The sequence below is a fragment of the Schistocerca americana genome, chromosome 6 (assembly GCF_021461395.2).
Source record: "Schistocerca americana isolate TAMUIC-IGC-003095 chromosome 6, iqSchAmer2.1, whole genome shotgun sequence".
Lineage (NCBI taxonomy): Eukaryota > Metazoa > Arthropoda > Insecta > Orthoptera > Acrididae > Schistocerca > Schistocerca americana.
In genome coordinates, this window is record NC_060124.1 from 302,782,882 (window position 1) to 302,806,913 (window position 24,032).

General features: G+C 43.6%; 1 protein-coding gene across 1 annotated transcript in view; it reads right to left on the reverse strand.

The window, feature by feature from the left end:
• Window positions 1–24,032, reverse strand: part of LOC124619401 (ATP-binding cassette sub-family G member 4-like) — a 448,704-nt gene that overhangs the window by 211,447 nt on the left and 213,225 nt on the right. The gene's annotated exons all lie outside the window — the stretch shown is intronic.

The window sequence follows — 24,032 nt, forward strand, 5'->3', positions numbered from 1 at the left end:
CCTCTATGCACTCTTCTGTGGAGCAAGAATCACGAGTTAGCGAAACAGTTGGCAGTAACGCTGCTCTGCCTCGCCAACGTGTGACACATTTCAAAGGCGTGTGAAAATTTCTTTAATCAAAGGCCACCGGCTATTTTCATATTGGCTATAAAAAGTTCTATAGCTGACGCACTGAGAATGACGCAGTGGAGTGGACGTTCTGCCGAACGCGCTACCAGCGCGTATTTACCACATCGATCGTCTGTCGTGTCATTTCGGGAGAACCATAGCAGGCACTCCGTCCTGACGGATCGGATAGCACGAGGTGTTGCCCAGTGGAAGCTTACTGCGTCACGAATGCGATTATGCGTCATCACATCCACATGCAAAGTCCAACCGAACTCGATGGCTAGCACACTGGTGTTTAACGTCGCGTCGACGTCGTGGTTGCTGGAGATGGACCGCTAGATATCTTTGGGCAATGACTCGGAGGAGAATGAACCGAGGTATTATTTGGGACTTATTCTGATGTTTGCCTAAATTACTCAGTGGAACAAAGGAAAAGGTAAATCAATACTGCCCTTCTGGATAGTAGGAGCAAAACTTGGGAGAGACAACCGTTTTCACTTTAAGCCACATGTGTGAGTTTCGTTACTGTTCGTAGGTCATAAGTGTTAACTGAGATATATGGGGCGATAAAAATTTTGCATTCGAAGGCCGCACTAACGTCTTGTCTACATGTCTGTGCTTGTATATCTGCATCAGAGTCGCGCTGGGTTGTATACGCTGTTGCAACGGCCTCAAAAGGAAGGTTTTTGATCGCCCCTTATAGCAGTTCCTCTATAAATGCTGTTGTTTTTGACAAAAAAATGGTTCAAATGGCTCTAAGCACTATGAGACTTAACAGTCCCCTATACTTAGAACTAAGTAAACCTAACTAACCTAAGGACATCACATACATCCTTTGATAGGGTACGGCCGACTTCCTTCTCTGTCCTTCCCTACCACTATGAGACCGATGACCTCGCTGTCTGGTCTCCTCCCCCAAACAACCCAACCCCCCTCTTCAGTCAAGAGTTGAAAACTATAAGATAGACGAAAACAAATATTACAAAAGGGTGAAAAGTTCACAGATGGTTTAAGGATTATAAAAAGTATGAATTTTATTGGCGTTTACATAAAAGAACTTCCATACTTTGTCGGACAGATGACATCTTCTAAGAAACAGCTCTTCACTTTCATTTTAAAGCTGAAGAACGTGCCCTGGAACAGAAAGATTTGGGGAGAAGCTAGCTTCTAAGGGGTTGAGAGCTGTGGGTAGCAAAGTGTAATGGTCTATGAGGTACGATACTACGGAGATGGGGGCAGTTGCTGGAGTGGATAATTTCAAATCTGAAAGTGGGGAATCTTGTGTGTGTGTGGTGCAATACTCTCTAGAGGAAAGGGTTGGGTAGGGATGTCGAGGAATAAGGAGAGGGGGAGTAGGACAGGTATGACAGGTGAATATTGGGGAGGATGTCGTTGTCCGGCAGATGTACTCAGTGGAAGTTGCATTATAATAGGATATGGAGTGTATGTAGGTGTAGGGACAGCGGGATGTGTTTATAAAGGGTACCGAAGCACTCCTATGTTCGGTATCAGAGGGAAAATAATAGGGTTATTAGAATCCAGGTTATTAGAATCGGATATGCGAAGGTCTTAATTGTGGCTGTGGAGGGTTGCAAATTTGATGAAATATTAGAGGATTCATATGAGGAAAGGTAAACGGATGCAGAAAACAAGGCAGCACTTGGAGGGACTTACAGAATTTTGGTGGGGTGGATATCCATGCAGCATTTTGTATAGGAGATTTTACATTTATGAAAGGTAGTGGATGGGTGGGGCTGTTAGTAGTTTTAGTTTATTGTTGACTTTTTGTTGGACCATCATTAGGTTTACCTCTTAGATGCCAGTCGAGTATTAGCACGAAGGTATTTTAGTGTATCATTTATACACGATCCAGTAACATTAATGTGGCCACCTCCTATGTTCGACGTCAATGTGCAGTAACCACTCACAGATGGCAGGTAGCAGTAGTAGCAGTGGGGGATGGATAAAAGTTGTCGGGGGACACGGAAAATAGTGCAGTCGTTGTCATAATGCGGAAATGGAGTGATTAATTTGACGTCCAAACAGCTATTATCATTCACTTTCAGGGTAGAAGCATTTCCGAAACGGCCAGGTTTGTATACTGTTCACGTTGTGCAGTGATGGAAGTATACCGTGCATGGTAAAATAGCGCTGTCCAAAACCGGTGCTGAGGCAAGTGAAAAAATAATATTCAAATGTGTGTGAAATCTTATGGGACTTAACTGCTAAGGTCATCAGTCCCTAAGCTTACACACATCCATGCCCGAGGGAGGACTCGAACCTCCGCCGGGACCAACCACACAGTCCATGACTGAGGCAACTGCAAGCGAACACCTGCAATAATCAGCAGAGGGGTCCAGACTGGAGGAGGGAGCGGGCCATAGATAACAGGGGTAAATACAGGCCGCAGAGATGTCAATATCTGACCACCTAGATGAGCCAAGCGGCTACCAATAGTGTCTCCTCAACGATCATTCAGCGAACGCTGCTGCATATTGGCCTCCGCAGCTGGTATCTCATTCATGCATCCATGCTAACTGCTGTTCGTAGGAGTTGAAAGCTGAAATTTGCACCCTGATACTGCAACTTTACGTCTAATGAGTGGCGACAGGTGGTCTTTTCAGATGAATCACGTTTTATGCTCCATAGGAAACATGGCCGTTGGCGTGTACAGAGCGAAACATCTGGAAACAAACACCATGCAGTAAGCACCAGAAGGTTCCAGACTGGAGGAAGGAGCATAGTGGTCTTAGGAATGTGTTCGTGGCATTCCCTTTGTGATATCGTTACTCTGGAAGGCACAATGGATCACCACAGGTGCATATCTATCCTCGGGGACCATACAAGTATTTTGCTTTTCCTCAGCACCACGGCATCTACCAGCGCAACAAAGCAACGTGTCACACAGCTCGCAGTGGATGTGCACGATTCTAAGAGCACTTAGATAAGTTTACTGTACTCTGATGGCCACGAAACTCAGAGAATTTAAACTTAGTCGCGTATCTGTGGGACCAACTCGATCGGGCTGTTCGTGCCATGGATCCTCAACCGAGAAATCTGTCAAAGCTAGTCAAGGCACTGGAGTTGGCATGGCTCCACATCCTTGTCGGTTCTTTTTGATATCACTGCGTCTCTTCAAGCACGTCAACAGGTGGTTATTTGGGCTTCTGACAGGTGATCATGTTAATGTGACTGGACACTGTATATTCGACGCCAAATGCATTAGGTGGACTCAAATCTACATCTACATCTATATCTACATACATACTCCGCAATCCACCATACGGTGTGTGGTAGAGGGTACCTCGTACCACAACTAGCATCTTCTCTCCCTGTTCCATTCCCAAACAGAACGAGGGAAAAAATGACTGCCTATATGCCTCTATACGAGCCCTAATCTCTCTTATCATTGTGGTCTTTCCGCGAAATATAAGTTGGCGGCAGTAAAATTGTACTTCAGTCAGCCTCAAATGCCGGTTCTCTAAATTTCCTCAGTAGCGATTCACGAAAAGAACGCCTCCTTTCCTCCAGAGACTCCCACCCGAGGTTCTGAAGCATTTCCGTAACACTCGTGTGATGATCAAACCTACCAGTAACAAATCTAGCAGCCCGCCTCTGAATTGCTTCTATGTCCTCCCGCAATCCGACCTGATAGGGATCCCAAACGCTCGAGTAGTACTCAAGAATAGGTCGTATTAGTGTTTTATTAGCGGTCTCCTTTACAGATGAACCATATCTTCACAAAATTCTACCAATGAACCGAAGACGACTATCCGCCTTCCCCACGACTGCCATTACATGCTTGTCCCACTTCATATCGCTCTGCAATGTTACGCCCTAATATTTAATCGACGTGACTGTGTCAAGCGCTACACTACTAATGGAGTATTCAAACATTACGGGATCTTTTTTCTATTCATCTGCATTAATTTACATTTATCTAAATTTAGAGTTAGCTGCCATTCTTTACACCAATCACAAATCCTGTCCAAGTCATCTTGTATCCTGCTACATTCACTCAACGACGACACCTTCCCGTACACCACAGCATCATCAGCAAACAGCCGCACATTGCTATCCACCCTATCCAGAAGATCATTTATTTTGACAGGAAACAACAGCGGACCTACCACACTTCCCTGGGGCACTCCAGATGATACCCTCACCTCCGATGAACACTCACCATCGAGGACAACGTACAGGGTTGTATTACTTAAGAAGTCTTCGAGCCACTCACATATTTGGGAACCAATCCCATATGCTCGTACCTTAGGTAGGAGTCTGCAGTGGGGCACCGAGTCAAACGCAGTATTCAAGAATAGGTCGTATGGATGCGAGTGAAGGAACACTTGTAACAGTAAGAGGAGCTGAGACGGGGAAGAAGTTGGACGACAGAGTAAGTAATCCAATTTGAGCTGCAGCGAACCTCCCGCCATTGCGAGCGACCCGGGCTCCGCCCTGGCGCAGTAACTAAGCTGAGCCGGCCGCAGTGCGACGGTAGCGGGGCGCGCCGCCAGTGACAGAGGGCGGGCGGGCTGCAGACAAGGGCCCGACTAATTACTGGCAGGCCGCGACCAGGGCTCATTAGTCGTCCAGCCGCCTCGCCACTCGCTGGTCCGCCGCTCGCTCTGTAACGCGAACGCCCGACCTGCTGCCGACCCCGCCATCAATTCTGGCTGCCTTGCGCACGTTACTCAGCTCGAGCGGATCACTGACGGGTACCGACCGACTAACAGGGTCTTCCTCAGGAAATCTCACGTCGCCTGGAGCTAGTGATGGACGCCGTATCCTCCGAACTGTTTCATGTTTTCGTGTACTCTGTGCAAGCGCGCCCAACTCGGGTCACGCGTTTGCAAAGAGTATCTCATACTGATACCACCCCACGGGCGTCGCGACGCTGACAACGGAACTGGAAGTTGCTCTTAGGCGCCGATAGCGGTCGCGACGGATCTGGTGGACCCATTGGTGCGCGCCTGCTGAGCCACGCCTCCAGTGGCTTGGTATCATGAGCGCCCTCTGCTGCCACAGTGTAGGATGGCCGGTGGTAGCCACTAAAAAAAAAAAAAAAAAAAAAAAAAAAAAAAAAAAAAAAAAAAAAAGCACTATGGAACTCAACTTCTCAGGTCATCAGTCCCCCTAGAACTTAGAACTACTTAAACCTGACTAACCTACGGGCATCACACACATTCATGCCCGAGGCAGGATTCGAACCTGCGACCGGAGCGGTCCCGCGGCTCCAGACTGTAGCGCCTAGAACCGCTCGGCCACGCCGCCCGGTAGGTAGCCACTCAATCCACTTTCATTTGCAGTCTCTTTGCTATGGAACCACCATTCGTGCTTAGTACAGTGAGCCTTATCTTTCTGCATTATTTGTAACAGGTCTTCGCACACTTGAAGAAATGCATTAAGTAAATCTCATGTTCACTGTGTCAACTTGTTCTCTAATCATTCCTGCTCCTGTCCAGATTTCCTACGACAACAGTTACCAAAGCATTCATTACCCACATCTCGTTACTGTTGTGTATGAAGTCATATACAACACAAAGCATAGGGTGTAAAGTTGGAAACTACCCTAAATTACCACAGACTTTTTTGTAAATGTTGACTACAGTACGTTTCCTAGAAGCCTTGGTCAGTTAAGATACTACCCACATTACCTGTATGTTAGGTGTTTTTGTGGATGCCTATTGGTCGTTGCTCATTTCGATTCTCTTGTTCGACTACCCTAGAAACCAGAAGTGGTGAATTATTTAGACACTGAGAGAGGTCACGTAAAGAGTCACACAACCTATGGAACATTTTTGTTCAAGATAGTTGCCCTCCTGTCTGTTACTTAAAAACAGGCAGTATGTACGGCAAAATTCAAATTGTAAATGTTTAATTCAGGTTTATTCGAAAATGTTTGATTTGTAACGTAAAACAGATGAACAATGTAGCAAAAATAAAATGGATAGTGCAGCACACTTCTCATATATCATTAGAAAATGCACATTCCCTCAATAGAAGGTAAAATTAAAAAACAACTGTCACAGAAAAATATATGAAACATCGCTTCAATACTTCATCGAACTTGTTAAAATATATTTCTGTTATTCTTAAAGAACGTTAGCGTTTATAAAAAATAACAGCAAAAGCTTGCCTTTAGTCATGGCGCGGAACGTTGTACTGAGTAGAAAATAATAACAATAATTATACAGATTTTTTATGTTTATGTATGTAAAATGTACAGGGTCACAATTGTTGAACTATATGAAAAAAAACGTAAATTAGTTACAAACAACAGCGTTCACACCCTTTATTCAACATATAAACGTCACTACAGATATTCGGGTTTAGGTTATGACATGTTCGATATGCCTGCCATAATTAGTGATGATGTGGCGCAGACGAATAGTGTCGGAACATCGATGCTGCCGGTGACCTCGTGGATGACTGTTTTCCGCTCAGCAATGATCTTGGGGTTATTGCTTGTCTTTGATATAGCCCCACAAAAAGGAGTCACATGTGTTCAGATCCGGAGAATATGGCGGCCAATCGATTAACAATAATTATACAGATTTTTTATGTTTATGTATGTAAAATGTACAGGTTCACAATTGTTGAACTATATGAAAAAAACGTAAATTAGTTACAAACAACAGCGTTCACACTCTTTATTCAACATATAAACGTCACTACAGATATTCGGGTTTAGGTTATGACATGTTCGATATGCCTGCCATAATTAGTGATGATGTGGCGCAGACGAATAGTGTCGGAACATCGATGCTGCCAGTGACCTCGTGGATGACTGTTTTCCGCTCAGCAATGATCTTGGGGTTATTGGTTGTCTTTGATACAGCCCCACAAAAAGGAGTCACATGTGTTCAGATCCGGAGAATATGGCGGCCAATCGAGGCCCATGGCAGTGGTTTCTGGTTACCTCAGACCTAGAATTGGGTCCCCAAAGTGCTCCTCCAGGACATCAAACACTCTCCTGCTTCTATGAGATTGAGCTCCGTCCAGTACGAACCTCACCTTGTCGAAATCAAGGGATGGGGATGAAATCATCTTTCAAAACCTTCACGTACTGTTCGGCAGTCAACGTGCCATCAAAGCATATAGGACCGATTATTCCGTGATTGGACGTTGCGCGCCTCACAACTGAGCGTGAAGAGACTTCACGACCGCGAAATGCTGATTATCAGTACCCTAAATGGGCCAATTTACCTTATCGCCGAACTCATCCAGATGAAAGTGGTCTTCGTCGCTAAACCAAACGATGCTGCGCATACTAATTCCCATCAGGCCCCGCGGCCTACCATGCAGTTTGAACGTCATAACGGAAACCGTTCAGTAATAATGACGATTTTATATCATATACACTGAAGAGCCAAGCAAACTGGTACGCCTGCCTAATATCGTGTAAGTCCCCTGCGAGCATGCATAAGTGCTGCAACAGAACGTGGCATGAACTCGACTAATGTCTGAAGTAGTGCTGGAGAGAATTGACACCGTGAATCCTGCAGGGATTTCAATAAATCCATAAGAGTACGAGGGGTTGGAGGTCTCTTCTGAACTGCACGTTACAAGGCATCCCAGATATGCTCAATAATGTTCATGTCTGGGGAATTTGGTGGCCAGTGGAAGTGTTTCTGGAGCCACTCTGTATCAATTGTGGACGTATGGTGTGTCGAATTATTCTGCTGGAACTGCCCAAGTCAGGAGTAATGTGCAATGGACATGAATGGATGCAGGTGATCAGATAGGATGCTTATGTACGTGTCACTTGTCAGAGTCGTATCTAGACGTGTCAGGGGTCATATATCACTCCAACTGCACACGACCCACAACATTACAGACCCTCCACCAGCTTGTACAGTCCCCTGCTGACATGCAGGGTCCATGGATTCTTGAGGTTGTCCCCATATCAGTACACGTCCATCCGCTCGAAACAATTTGAAACGTGACTCGTCCGACCAGGCAACAGTCACCAATAGTCCAATGTCGGTGTTGACGGACCCAGGGGAGGCGTAAACCTTTGTGTCATGCAGTCATCAAGGGTACACGAGTGGCCCTTCGGCTCCGAAAGCCAATATCGATGATGTTTCGTTGAATGGTTCTCACGCTGTTGCCGGCCGCATTGAAATCAGTAGCAATTTGCGGAAGCTTTGTACTTCTGTCTCGTTGAACGATTCTCTTCAGTCGACGTTGGTCTCGGTTTTGTAGGATCTTTTTCCGGCCGCGGCGATGTCGGAGATTTGATGTTTTACCCGATTCCTGATATTCACGATATATTCGTGAAATGGTCGTACATGAAAATACCCACTTCATTGCAACCTCGGAGATGCTGTGTTCCATTACTCGTGCACCGAGTATAGCACCATGTTCAAATTCACTTAAATCTTGATAACCTGCCGTTGTACTAGTAGCAGCCACTCTAACAACAGTCCCAGACAATCGTTTATATAGACGTTGCTCACTGCACCGCCGTATTCTGCCTGTTTACGTATCACTGTATTTGAATACGGGTGCTTATATCAGTTTCTCTGGCCCTTCAGTATAGTTCAATAATTGTCACCTTTTACTTAGATCAGAAGTGATTGCTTTTTGTTACAAAAAGCGTTGAAGTTAAGCGATGAATTAATTTTCATTACTTGTAGAATGCAATTTATTTTTTAAGGCTATAAAATACATAATGAACTACCACTGAACGTTGTGCGGTGCTAATTATGTGCAAAACCAACCAACAAACAAACAAACAAAGAGAAGTCGTCGGCTCCCAGTTTCCCTCGTACACATTCGTTTATGTTTCTTTCCCTACGTATGCTACCAAAAGTACCGGTAATCCCATCATTTACTGCGCAATTTATGTTCTGTACCAAAACTATCGAACAGCAGTTTTGGTAGAGCTCGTCTCTAACAGCGTCCCTTGCGAGTAGATAGGTCAGTGATAGATATCTCTGCACCGTTTCAAGCGTCATATCTTAGTCAGTTCAGGAACTGCGACCAGTGCGGGCCAATGAGAGTGCGGGGGCGCGACCGTGACACACGTGGCTTACTCGGAAGTGACGTCAAAATGACGTGAACGTGTCCAGCAGCATATTTAGAGTGAGCCAAGCGTGACACTGACACCAGGTTCTCTCGTGCTTGCGTGCAAGTGTGTGTGTGTGTGTGTGTGTGTGTGTGTGTGTGTGTGTGTGTGTGTGGGCGCGCGCGCGTGCGTGCGTGCGTGTGTGTGTGTGAAGCCTCGGAAATCGCAACATAGTCTGAAATAAACAGCTTAATATTTGTCACAAGAAAGAATGTAATTATCATTGGCGCTCGTTTCACTTGCAGCAATTGAAGCTTACCTGTTAGGTTCCTGCCTAACCACACCATCGGAAATCGCGGCATATTCGAAAAAAGAAGTCCATATATTTCTGACAAGTAGGAATACAAATGTCATTGCTGGTCCCTGAATCTGTTACAAACGCAAAGATGGACAGAAAAATAGTGTACAGCAAGATGCAAACATTCATGCTTCGATTTCATAACTCGGCGTCCCTAACCACAAGGCCTGCAAGTTTAGATGCATAAACTGTATGTTTTTTCTTATGTGACGCGTAAGAAGTATCTTTGCTGCGTTATTTGTAAAAAAAACGCGTAATCACTGAAGTGTGTCATCTACGAGATGTGAACACATGAAGAATAAATTACGGAATTAAAGGCAGTTAGTTTTTGATTTAGCACAATTAAAAGCTCAGGAAACACTAGATGTCCACATCGTGGTTGAACCTGTAAATGAACTTCGAGCTGGAAACACCGAAGAAAAGTATTATGATCCGCTATTGTTGTAACTCTCACTTTCCATTCAATGTGATGATGAGCTTAAAGAGCTGTAAATGACGCTAAAACCTGACAAAGAAGTTACGATAAATGTAGCTTGTCTGGAAAGATGAGATGTTATAAGTTCATACATGATACCTATGCAGATAACGGGCATCAGATGTGAGTCGAAATTTTAATCATTTACTGTTAGTCGTGTGGTGAAAAATTCAACGAATTTTGATAAATGTAGGACTGTACTGCCCACCCCCCACCGCCACCCCGTCCTTCCTCCTGACGGGTAAGTCTGACACGGTAGAGATAGACAAGCAATATTCCAGGTTACCCTTGCAGACAACAATAAGAAGGCCAGTTGAACTGCAACGGCGGTGTCTTGTAGCGTGCGCGACACCGCCGCCAAGCGGGGGAAGCCCTGAGGCACGTGGAGGGCTGCGCATTGCCCCCCGTGTCAACGACCGCGCCTGACGCCAACGGCTGCGCGCCGGCCGTGCACAGCGTCACGCGTCGCGGTGGGCGGCCTGCAGCGCCACGTGCGTGCATTCACTGCAGGTGGGCTCTCCGTCGCCAGAGTGGTACTTCCTTCTCTGCACTGCAATGATGAGCGGAGGTCGGGCGAAACAACGCGATTTATCTCTTTTAAGTGGCAAAATTTTGTACTCACTATATCAATGAAATACACGACCCAGTCACATTAATGTGCCACCACCTATGTTCGACGTCAACGTGCTGTACCCCCTCACAAAAGGAAGGTTAGCTCTAGCAGTGTAGGATAAAGAAAGAGTATTGGGGGGGGGAGGGGGGAATGGACGCCGAAAACAGTGCAGTACTTGTCGTAATGCGGAAACACAGGTGTTCATCTGACGTCCAAAAGCGCATGATCATTGGCTTTCGCACCAATGGTGGAAGCATTTCCAAAACGGTTAAGCTCGTAAACTGTTCGCGTGTCGCCATGGTTGAAGTACCGGGTGATCAAAAAGTCAGTATAAAATTGAAAACTGAATAAATTACGGAATAATGTAGATAGAGAGGTACAAATTGACAAACATGCATGGAATGACATGGGGTTTTATTAGAACCAAAAAAATACAAAAGTTCAAAAAATGTCCGACAGATGGCGCTTCATCTGATCAGAATAGCAATAATTAGCATAACAAAGTAAGACAAAACAAAGATGAAGTTCTTTACAGGAAATGCTCAATATGTCCACCATCATTCCTCAACAATAGCTGTAGTCGAGGGATAATGTTGTGAACAGCACTGTAAAGCATGTCCGGAATTATGGTGAGGCATTGGCGTCGAATGTTGTCTTTCAGCATCCCTAGAGATGTCGGTCGATCACGATACACCTGCGACTTCAGGTAACCCCAAAGCCAATAATCGCACGGACTGAGGTCTAGAGACCTGCGAGGCCAAGCATGACGAAAGTGGCGGCTGAGCACACGACCATCACCAAACGACGCGCGCAAGAGATCTTTTATGCGTCTAGCAATATGGGGTGGTTCTAATAAAACCCCATGTCATTTCAAGCATGTGTGTGAATTTTTACCTCTCTATCTACATTATTCCGTGGTTTATTAAGTTTTCAAATTTATACTGACTTTTTGATCACACGGTATACTGTGCATAGCAAAATGACTGTGTCCAAAAGCGTCGCCGAGGCAGCTGTGTCGATGACAGGTGTGAATGATGGCTTACAGAGATGTGTACGGGCGAATAGAAGTACAGCTGTTGAGCAACTGACTGACCAGGTGAACCAAGCGGCTACCAACACATATGAGATGTAGGAAATTTAATGTAAGTAAATTTTGTTCTGGGAGACGATTCCTGTAGAGTCTGTAGGTTTCGAATTATTCAAGAGAAACGTACTAAACTGAAATTCAAACGCGTTTTTCTTGAATGTCTCGAAAACTGTGGCCTCCAGCGGAAACGGAATCCAGTACAAAATTTAACTCCAGCAGAAACGTAATCCAGTACAAAATTTAACTACGTAAAATTTCCTACAAAAAGATCCAGTTCAATTTTTCTGTTGGGCTAATGGTTTACGCTTAGCGACCGAGAGAATCTGAAAATCTCGTGCGTGGTTTTTTAAGGTGTTACGGGTTGCATAAAGCTTGCAGGTGGGGACAGCTGAATCGCCCTGCATGGCTGGGTAAATATAGCGAACTGAAACTACCCAGTTTTGAATTACCGTGTGTACTTAATTAACAATCGTACATAATATACTCCCACAGAGGGTGACTTCATCAAATTACGAAGATATGGGTAAATGCATGAAAATGGCACAGCACCGAATTCAGATGATCGTGTGAAATAAAATATTATGATCATAATACTGGCGAAATGGAAAATGGAAGTGCCTTTATCATGTATTCGCCAAGCCACCTTAAAGTATGTGGTGGAGGGATCTCTATGTCCCTCTCTCACATGCCCCCTTCCCTGTTCTAGTTGCGAATGGTGCTTGGGAGAAACGGTTATTGGCAAGCCTCTGTATGAGCTCGAATTTCTGTAATTTTACTTCACAGGCTTTACACCTAATGTGTTGGTTGGTTCTTCTAGAAATGTGCGCTCTCGGAATTAAAACGAAAATCTACATCTTGATGCACAGTGCCTCTCTTGTAGTGTCTGTCACGAGAATTTGGTGAGCATCTACATGGCGCATTCACGCTTCATACATGAACTTGTAACAAAACGCGCTGCTCCTCTTCTTATCTTCTCTATTTAATCCATCAATTTCTTCTGGTAAGGGTTCCAAATTGCCGAACAATAGTTAAGTATCGGTCAAACGAGGGTTTTGTATGCTACTTTCTTTGGACTACATCTACATCTATATTCCGCAAGCCACCTTGCGGTGTATGGTGGAGGGTACTTTGGGTACCACTGTCACTTCCGCCCAGTAGCGAGTACTTCGCGGGAAGAGCGATTGCCGGTAAGCCCCTGTGTGGGATCTAATCTCGTCGTGGTCTTTGCGCTACATACAAGCAGAAGGAAGCGATATATTTGTTGACTCTTGTAGGAATGTACGTTCTCGGAACTTTAACAATAAACCACACAGCGATAAGGGACGCATCCCTTGCAGCGTTTGACACTGGAGTTCGTTGATCATCAGTGCGACGCTTCCGTGATTACCATGTGAACCTGTAACAAAACGCGCTGTTCTTCTTTGGATCATCTGCTTTTCCTCTATCAGACCTACCTGCTAGGTATTCGACACTGACCAGCAATATTCAACTACTGGTGGAACGAGTGTGTTGCAGGCTACCTCCTTTGGTGATGGACTACATTTCTTGAGGGGTCTTCCCATGCTTCTCAGTCTGGCATGTGGCTTCCTCGCGATTAGTTTTATGCGTTCGTCCCATTTCAAATCGCTGCGAATGCATATTCCTACATATGTTACAGAAGTAATTGCTTAGAATTATTGTTCTGCAATTCTGCAATCATAAAATAAAGGATCTTTCTGTGTACATTCAAAACGTTACATTTGTTAATGTTGAGGGTCAACTGTTACTCCTTACACCAAGTTTCAGTCCTCTGCAGGTCTTTTTGAGATTCATGAGGGTTCTTCCAATGAATCTTTTTGGATCTTGCCCACTCGTCGCTTACAGGGTGCCTAAAGGGTGCTGCGTTCACGGAATGCTATACAACAGTCGAAAAAAATAACATTTCTATAAAACAGTTGACAATACTTAAGTTTGAGATTTACAAATAGTAGTCGCAAACGAGGGGCGACATGCAATATAATTTAGAGTCCTTGGCTATATGTAGTGTTCCTGGAAGTTGACACACGTCACTAATAATGCTCGAATCCGCACTATTGTCCGTATTGAGCCGACTGAGACGCCGAAGCTCGCAGGAGCGGGGCTTATATTCACTTCTTGCAGGGGGCGCCCCTGGCGCGGCTCGGTCGTTGTCAGCAGCTGTTGGCTCACGTTTCCTCACCGACTTCTCTGGTTTTCCGTTCTTCGTCTTCGTGCCGGCGCTTGTGTTTACGCCAGAACAAATCCCCATCTACCCTTCCTGCAATTGATTTTATGTGGTTATTCCACTTCATATCTCTCCCTAAGCATACTCCCAGATATTTAATCGGCATGACTGCTTCCAATGACTGTTCGACAATCATCAGCCGATGTATGCACAGTACGTTTCGTTCGTTGATTTTCAGCTGTTAACCACGTTAATCCCTGCACCAGTTATCGATTGTTTGCAGTTCTTTCATCATTTCCGTGTACTTCATAGCGTTGAAACTTCTCTATGTTCAACAGCATCAACCGCGACCTTCCTTACGAAGCTACCTACATTATCCACTTGGTCATTTATATGCTATATACTGCAAACAATGATGGTGCTACAACACTCAAATGGGGTACAACCAGAGTTCCTTTTATTTTTGAGGATTCATCTCCGTTAAGAATGACATGCTGCATTCTACGAGGGATATTCGTTCATTAATGTCTGATCGGCCGCGAAATGGAAACCTCACTGAAAATCCGATGAAGTTTTGTACAGATATGTTGGGCAGTGTCTCTAATATGTTCATCGATTACGTCACGTTGTCCTCATCAGTTCTGAGCGCACAGTGAGCATGTAAAGATGCCTCGAAAACCGTGTCTGTCGCCATGCATGACTGCCTGCTGAGACATTGCGACCGATTTCATGCAGCCCACACAACGTATCTGTCATGCCATTCCTTCTTCATGACAATTCTTGGCCACAAACTATAGGGGCAATGAAGACGCTCCTGCAGCGTTTCCGATGGGACGTATTTGATCACGTACCATACAGCCCGAACTTGGCTCCCCCTCAGGTTCATTTCTGCTCACAAGAACCACTTGCTATGAAGACAACATTTTGGCACAGACAACGCGCTGGAAACCAGCACGTTTGGCAGAAAGCACAGGCGGCTGATTTCTATGACGAAGGTATTGGAAAGTTAGTACAACGCTATGACAAGTGTCTCAATTGGAGCATTTACTATGTAGAGAAGTAGCTGGAAGGTGTAGCTAATTGTTGCAAATAAAGCATTTTTGATTTTCGCTGTGGTTTCCACTTCGCGACCAATCGGCCTTAAGTAATCGAATAGTCCTCGTGTCTGTAAGGAGCTCTTCGAACCAATCACAAATCTGGCATGTTATTCCGTACGCTCGTACTTTGTTCACTAGGTGACAATGTGGAACTCTATCGACGATCTTCCGGTAGTGAAGGAATACAGCATCTATCTCGGCGCTTGTATCAACCGCCCTCTGGGTCTCGTGAACAAACAGAGCGAACTGAGCTTCATACAATCGTTGATTGCGGAGTCCGTGTTGACTCCTACAGAAGAAATTTTCGTTCTCCAGGAAGATCATAATACGCGACCATAAAACTACTTCCAAAATTCTGCAGCGATAAAGGCATATGGTATTAATCGTCTCTTCGACGGCCTTTCTTGAAAACGGGAATGAACCCACATTTTCCTAATCACCGGGATCGCTTCCTTGCTCCAACCACCTACGGTAGACGGTTTATACCAGAAGTACAAGTTCTTTCGCACGGATTACGCAGAATCGTATAGGTGTCGCATCAGGATCGGTGGTCTTCCCACCGTTAAGTGATTTTAGATGTTTTCATGGCCTGCCATCACTTATTTCGATTCCTCTCATCTTAGCGTTCGTGCGACAAGTTAGAGAAGTCTAGTACGATCTCTGTCAGTCAATCACTTTTGTGAAAAGGAACTTAATTATTCCGTATTCTCTCTCTCTCTCATCCTGCGTTTCGAAGATATTACAGTCATTGAGTGTTTTGACAGGAGGCTTCGATCTGTTTGGTGCAAAGACCATAACCTTTTTTTTGGATTTTATACCGTATCGGTGGACAGAAATTAATTTCGATTTCGTTGAATGCTTCCCGTATATGGTTGCTTTCAGCTATCGGCTGCTACTTCAAAGAGCACGAAATATTTTGTACTCTAATATCTTCAAAGGTAATTTTTTTTACAAGTTGCGTCGTACTGGTGTCAATGTCAAATCGTATAAGTGCGAAGGAAATAGAAGAAGACCAGTCTGTACCGTCTCTTTCTCAAATTGCTGCCCACCCCATCCGACAAGCAGTTACTGTACGTGGGGAACTGGAGCGATCCTATCACAGGTCTCTCCTAGTGTGTTTATCTCCCATACGATACGACTTTAGACAAGTGGTCGTCAAATGTTTTTGTGCAAAAGCTAATGCTGACGTTCTGTGGCAACACCTCGGGCCTCATGTGCACGGATCTTGGGATTAATTGATAACGTACATAAATTAGTATGTTGTGAGCCCCAACAGATTAGCTCCACTAAGCGAGTGATACGTTAGTCGCCAGCTACCAAGTACTGATCGTTAAAATTCGGCACCATTCGGAATACTTCTTGTCGACTGCTCCGTTTCAGATTTCTACGAACCTCAGCAGCATCAAAGATGTTACACCGCCTCAGCAGCATCAAAGATGTTACACCGTAAAGGCCTGAAGAAGTATTTTTGTGTCCTCTGTGTGAATGGATGATTAACTAATTAATGACAATAATTATATTTAAATGCATAATGCAATATGAGGCACGATTACAATTATCTACCAAAATCAACGTTCTGAATGCCATTTTTCCTCTTCTCATTGTGTCGGGTTAAAATAGCCTTAATGCAATTTTAGATTTCTCGCTGCAAATACAGGGTGATTCCGTGACTATATTACGGACTTTCAGGGATAATGGAGAAGGGTAAGTGTATCAATCTGAAGTAACAGACACTGGCCCGGATAAGACCGAGTGGAAGGTTAAAGCCAAAATTATTCTGTTACCTCTGACACTAGAATACTTGTGCAAATACTATTGTTACTATGACTGTAGGGTTGGCCACCATTAGAGGTGGTAGTATGGACCAAAACCAGAAAAAATGTCTAATAAAGATGGTCTTAAAAGTGCACACCTTAAGAGCTAAGAGGATTTGTTCAGCTTCGCTACTGGAAAGGTATCTCGTCTACTGAACTAGTGCTCATAGCTCGTAAGGTCTCAATTTTAGAATCCATGTTTACTGGACTTTGTTCTTGCTCTGGTCCGTAGTACCTCCACCCAGAATATAGAAATCAAAGAGCTAGCAGTAGAAGAGATTTGTTTTGCAGTATCGAAGACGAAGAAGTGCTCATAACTTGTCAGGTACGCATTTTTGAGCCCATTAACTCTCTTTTCTGGTCAATACCACACAACCTCTGAAAGCTGCCAGCCATAAAATCTTAACAACAATAGTACTGGTACGTGCAGTCCACTGTCAGAGATATGAGAACGATTTTCGTTTATAATCTTCGATTCGTTCGCCTCTGGACCTCGGGCTCTCACCTCAGATTGATACATTTACCCTTCTCCATCATCCCTAGAAGTATCTAACACCGTTACACAGGCACCCTGTATGTACCTCACTTGAAAATTACCGTCTTTATAATGTGTATTCACAAATCTGTGTTACTTCCGTTTGAAGTTTATACTATCGTGGCTGATCAGTACGAGTGTGGAGCACAAGAACACAAACAATAAAATATTCCCCCTTTCATAAGTTCAAACCCCGCAGTGGTCGCAATAGTTTCCCTATGCTCCTGTGGTGAGCGGCATAACTCACCAACCTCAATTAAAGTTAAGCACTTCTTAAAATAAGTAAGTATTTTTGTTTGTTACTGAGCAGGAAATCTACAAACGTAAAACGCTCGTAACGTTAGTAGACGTTTTTGGATTCGACTGCCAGCTGCCTGATGTAATCTATATTACCATGAAATATGGCCATGGACCGCGAGCCGCACAGTCTTTGAGCCGGGTCGCATGCAGCTCTCGGCCCGCAGATTCACGTCCACTGCTGTAGACTGATGCTCCTGTGAGGCGTGCACTCCGCTACCCGCATAGCTCTCCTTAAAGTGTGATTGCGTAACTGTAGTGGTGAAGGCGCTACGAAGTGCGGGGGAAATCGGTGGCAGGATGGTGTGTGGCAAAATTGTTGTCCAATAGGCAGTTGAATCTCCGTTACCAAACTCAGTTGCATTTTAAGAGCAAAAACAAAACGGAACATAAAAAGTTTTGTTTATTCCTGACACACTCACTTTTTTTCACACAATCATAACCTGTTATGGCCCACGGTGGACGTCTTCAGATGGTACAGGGAGCATGTGGTGAACAGATGCTCATGCTTCGTCAACGCTTGAATATTTTTTCACCAAATGCCGTCCATATCATCTGAAGATGGACATTATAGGACGAGGCGGTTGTGATAAAATCAGAAAAAGTGATTGCGACAATAATAAAGACTTCACAACAAGTCAGTCACCGTCACCATAAGCGAGATGTCGTTTTTATCAAAAAAGAACTTGATTTTTCTCTGGACAGCTCAGACTTGGACATTGTAATATATCCCTACCAGAAAGGAAATATTTTGGAGTTTATAGCCGGCCGCGGTGGTCTAGCGGTTCTAGGCGCGCAGTCCGGAACCGCGCGACTGCTACGGTCGCAGGTTCGAATCCTGCCTCGGGCTTGGATGTGTGTGATGTCCTTAGGTTAGTTAGGTTTAAGTAGTTCTAAGTTCTAGGGGACTGATGACCACAGTAGTTAAGTCCCATAGTGCTCAGAGCCATTTGAACCATTTTTTGGAGTTTATATTGAAATGCGAATGTTACATTCTTCCGAAGTCTAATTGTTCAGAAGTCGGGGCACATCACCATGACCACAGCAGTAACAGAAGATGGAAAGCATAATTAATAAGTAATGATATCAATGTTCGGTTACATTAGTGCGAGTGGCCAATTTAAGTTAATTTGGTTACCTGCGTTAACAGTCGTCAGGTTCAGATTCTTTGCTGGCAAGCAGATAAGTTTGGTGGCTGCGGACCGTGATTCTATGAAGTGTAATACAACAAAGTAATTTGCGTCACACTAGAAAACGTGAATTGGAGTTCCTTAAAGAAATTTAGACTGCAATGTTCGACTTTTTCTATATCTAGCAAATCTGCACTTATTAGCGTGCAAATGGACACACCAATCTCATCTCCTTCCAACCTAATTAACACTGAATCAAAACGAAACTCAACACGTCTTTACTGAAAGGTAGTAGTATCATTTCTGATAAACGAAATAATCAGAATTTCAATTTATTATTTGAAACATACTACGAACAAGCAAAAGAAGACAGACGGCAGCTACTGTAGGAGGTGATTTGTGCCTGTCTTATTCTGCAGGATGAACATAAAAAATAACGCCAAAAATGGCTGTAAAAATTGTAGTGGTATTATAGAATTTTATCTTTGCAGAGAAAATAATTTTTTATAGTATGCCATATGAATGAAAGAAATAAATTAAAACAAACACTCAGAAGTGGCATTAAAATTCAGGGTTAAGACTTGCTGATGGGATTCCCACTACCTGTGACAGTATGGAAGAATTATAGGATCCATTCAATAGAATGGACGATCTGAATTTGAGAATAGATCAAAGGAGAACGAAAGAATTGAGGAGCAGTAGGATTACACATAGCGACGAAGTTAATACACGATATCGTTGTAGACTGATGCCCCTGTCCGGTGCGCAGTCCGCTACCCGCATCGCTCTCTTGCAAGTTTGGTTGCATAGAGGTAGCGTTAAATTGGCTACGAAGTGGCTTGGTGGGGCGGGGGGGGGGGGGGGGGGGGGGAGGGAGGTGGGAAATACAGCAACAAAGGTGTATTGTAAAATGGCTGTCCAACAGGAAGTTGAATAACTACTGCCCATCCTTACAGAACACACTACCAAACCAAGTAGCATTTTAAACAGAAAGAACAAAAAGCAAGGTGCTTTTCTCTGAGTGCCTTGGTCGAGCTACAAGGAATAAAAAAAAGGAGATACAAGAAGCACCCATAAGTAGGATTAACATTCAGGGTGGAGATGTATCAATGACAAGATCTACTGATGATATAACTGTTATCTGCAAAAGAAGAATTACAGGACCCGTTGAATAGAATGGAGAATCTATTGAGCACAGAATATGAATTTGAGAGTAAATCGAAGGACGGAAGTATTGAGAAGCAGTAAAATTGAGAATAACAACAAAGTTAATATAAAATTACGGACACAGCGTAGATTAGTGAACGAATTTTGATTTCTTAGAAATAGCCTAAAGCAAAAATGAGGGCGCTTTGGCCTTTGAAGGAGGCCAGTGACTTTGATAACTAATTAAACTGTGGAATTCACAAAATTGTTTTATCTGAAGAGACAAGCGTCTCCGACTTCTTAGACACCATCAGATCTTATAAGGCAGCTAAACAGATGACACGTAGTCAGTAACTTAACATATTTTAGCAGTTAACGACTACGTTCGCTATTTTTAGTATTTCAAGCAAGGACGACGTAAGAAGCAGGCTGGCACAGGCAAAGAGGAAATTCCTGGCCAAAAGAGGTTCACCAGTATCAAACATAGGCCTTGAATAACATTTTTGCTGAAGAGGCAACACTGACATTGTGACGCGGCAAATCGGGCCCATTGTACCTGTCTCATTATTAACTGGTAACCTACATAAATTAGTGTGTTGTGAGCCCCCAATAGACAAGTTGTAGTAAGAGCGCGTTAGGTCTGCCGCCAGCCTCCAAGTACTGATTGTTAAAAGTCGCCACCATTCGGCACACTTCGTGTCGACTTTTCTCTGTTTCAGATTACCACCAACCTCAACGTTCCCAAAGTTGTGACACTGCAATTACCTGATGAAGTTTTGTTATGTTGTCTTTGTGAGCGGATGGTTACTTGATTAAAAACAATAAATGAATTCATAATTAAATGAATTGTGCAGTTTGAGACACTATTACAACTGGTTACTATATATTTTGAATGTTATTCTTCTCCTATTCATTACTTCGCATTACAATAGCCTTAATTTAATTTTACATTACTTGTTACAAAAATGTGTCGCATTTGAAGATGACCGTCTCTGTAATGCACTTTCACGAAAACATATTACTTCCGTGTCAAAATTAATATTGTAGCCACTTATCGGTACGAGTAGGGTACGTCCGTGAGTTGTCAGTACTGGAAGACATTGAAACTTTCCTTTTTTTCACGTACCCTAACCCCGCTGTGGCCGCTCTACTTACCCCTCTGTCCCTGAGATAAGAGTCAAAAAATAACCACAGAACCCAACAACATCAGTTAAAATTAAGTACGTCTTAAAATATTGCTGTTCCTGTAAGTGATTTTGTTTGTTACTGAGTAGAAAAATGCACTACTAAGACGCTCTTAAAGTTAGTTTACGGTTTTTTAGATTCATCTGTTAGTTGGCGGATGCATATTATTATGAAATACGGCTGAGTATCATGGGTTGCAGGAATACTTAGGCCGCAGTTTGACGGGAACTGCCGTAATTTAAGAATGAAATTTCTTTGCTTTTTTGCTTCTGTTATTTTTGTGTGGATTTCAGCATTTATGGAACAGAATCATGGATTGTGGGAAAACCGGAAAAGGAGAGAACCGAAGGAGTTGAAAAGCAGTAACACAAAAGTATGCTGAAACTTAAATAGACTATCAGAGTAAAAAATGAGGGTGTTCTCGGCATAATCGGCGGGGTATAAAATACGGTATGTGAAAAACGTCAACTTCATGCATTAATGCATCAACCAATAAGTGCCTTGGCACTAGAAACAGCAGTAGAGACCAGTCACTGTCGGATAAGCCTTCGATTAAAGTATATACAGGGTGTAATGGGTATAATCGCAAATATTATTGTATGAGGTACGTTAATTTGTCTCACACATGAGAGTGTTGATTGTTTTACCTCTGGACGAACAGTCTTCCCATAAACTCATCATGAACTTTGCGAGCACATATTTCCTGCATAACCATACAGCACCTGGACAATGAAGTGAACAACGCCTGGCAGTGTAGACTAGCCGTTTTGGGTCCACGCTTCCAAATTTCAACACCTTACCCGCTGCCAAGGGGGAAGGGTTAGTCTTGTCGAGGGGGTACTAACCAACCTAAAAACACGCTACTCGTAATAGCTAGAATTAACAGCAAATGACGTAAATGCTGATGTAATACTGTTTACTACGCTCCACTCAGACACCAATAGAAAAATGTGCATCTATGACCAATTCACCGTGCATACAAAACAAATAATGGGTTTGCAAAGGACATAAAGCACATATTACTGCGCTCGATGCATTAAACATTACAGGATTTCACTGCGGAAAATCGTAACACGGTCCCTGACTTCAGCCGTCGCACGGACGCCAAAATGGAAAATATTGAAATAAACGATATCGGAATTGAAAAACAACTGCTATCACTTAGTAGCGGAAAAGCATCCGGACCAGACGAGATACCCTTAAGATTCTACAGTGATTATGCTAAAGAACTTGCCCCATTTCTACCAGCAATTTATCGTAGATCGCTGGAAGAACGTAAAGTACCTAGCGACTGGAAGAAAGCGCAGGTCGTTCCCATTTTCAAGAAGGGTCATAAATCAGATGCGAATAATTATAGGCCTATTTCGCTTACGTCAATCTGTTGTAGAATAATGGAACATGTTTTGTGTTCTCGTATTATGACGTTCTTAGATAATACAAATCTCCTTCATCATAACCAACATGGATTCCGCAAACAGAGATCATGTGAAACTCAGCTCGCCCTATTTGCCCAAGAAATTCACAGTGCCGTAGACACTGGCGAGCAGATTGATGCCGTATTCCTGGACTTCAGGAAGGCATTTGATACGGTTCCGCACTTACGTTTAGTGAAAAAAATACGAGCTTACGGAATATCGGACCAGGTTTGTGATTGGATTCAGGATTTCCTAGAAGAAAGAACACAACATGTCATTCTTAACGGTTCAAAATCTGCAGATGTAGAGGTAATTTCGGGAGTACCGCAGGGAAGCGTGATAGGACCTTTATTGTTTACAATATACATAAATGACTTAGTTGACAACATCGGTAGCTCCGTGAGGCTATTTGCAGATGACACGGTTGTCTACAAGAAAGTAGCAACATCAGAAGACTCGTACGTACTCCAGGAGGACCTGCAGAGGATTAATGCATGGTGCGACAGCTGGCAGCTTTCCCTAAACGTAGATAAATGTAATATAATGCGCATACATAGGGGCAGAAATCCATTCCAGTACGATTATGCCATAGGTGGTAAATCATTGGAAGCGGTAACGACCGTAAAATACTTAGGAGTTACTATCCGGAGCGATCTGAAGTGGAATGATCACATAAAACAAATAGTGGGAAAAGCAGGCGCCAGGTTGAGATTCATAGGAAGAATTCTAAGAAAATGTGACTCATCGACGAAAGAAGTAGCTTACAAAACGCTTGTTCGTCCGATTCTTGAGTATTGCTCATCAGTATGGGACCCTTACCAGGTTGGATTAATAGAAGAGATAGACATGATCCAGCGAAAAGCAGCGCGATTCGTCATGGGGACATTTAGTCAGCGCGAGAGCGTTACGGAGATGCTGAACAAGCTCCAGTGCCGGACACTTCAAGAAAGGCGTTACGCAATACGGAGAGGTTTATTATCGAAATTACGAGAGAGCACATTCCGGGAAGAGATGGGCAACATATCACTACCGCCCACATATGTCTCGCGTAATGATCACAACGAAAAGATCCGAGAAATTAGAGCAAATACGGAGACTTACAAGCAGTCGTTCTTCCCACGCACAATTCGTGAATGGAACAGGGAAGGGGGGATCAGATAGTGGTACAATAAGTACCCTCCGCCACACACCGTAAGGTGGCTCGCGGAGTATAGATGTAGATGTAGATGTAGATTCTGAATTTCTTCTTTGAAGAAACAGCTCTCCAGCTATCCTCATAAATGAGAAAATACAATCTGCTTTCACCTAATGAGTTAATTTCCCTCTTCATTTCTCAGGAAATAGACATAAATTAAGTCTCTATCTCCAGTAAAAAGAGAAGAAACAAAAGGCAAGCATGTACAATAAAACACTGAAAAAGACGTCACTGAATACCGACAACTCAGATTGCTAAACAACGAAATGCCTCTAAAAATGCTCATACTTCCACAGAACTTCTGGAAGATGATTTCTCTATAGTAAGTAATCCGCAAAAGCACACGATTCGTATCGCTTATGATGTAAGAAATAACTATTCT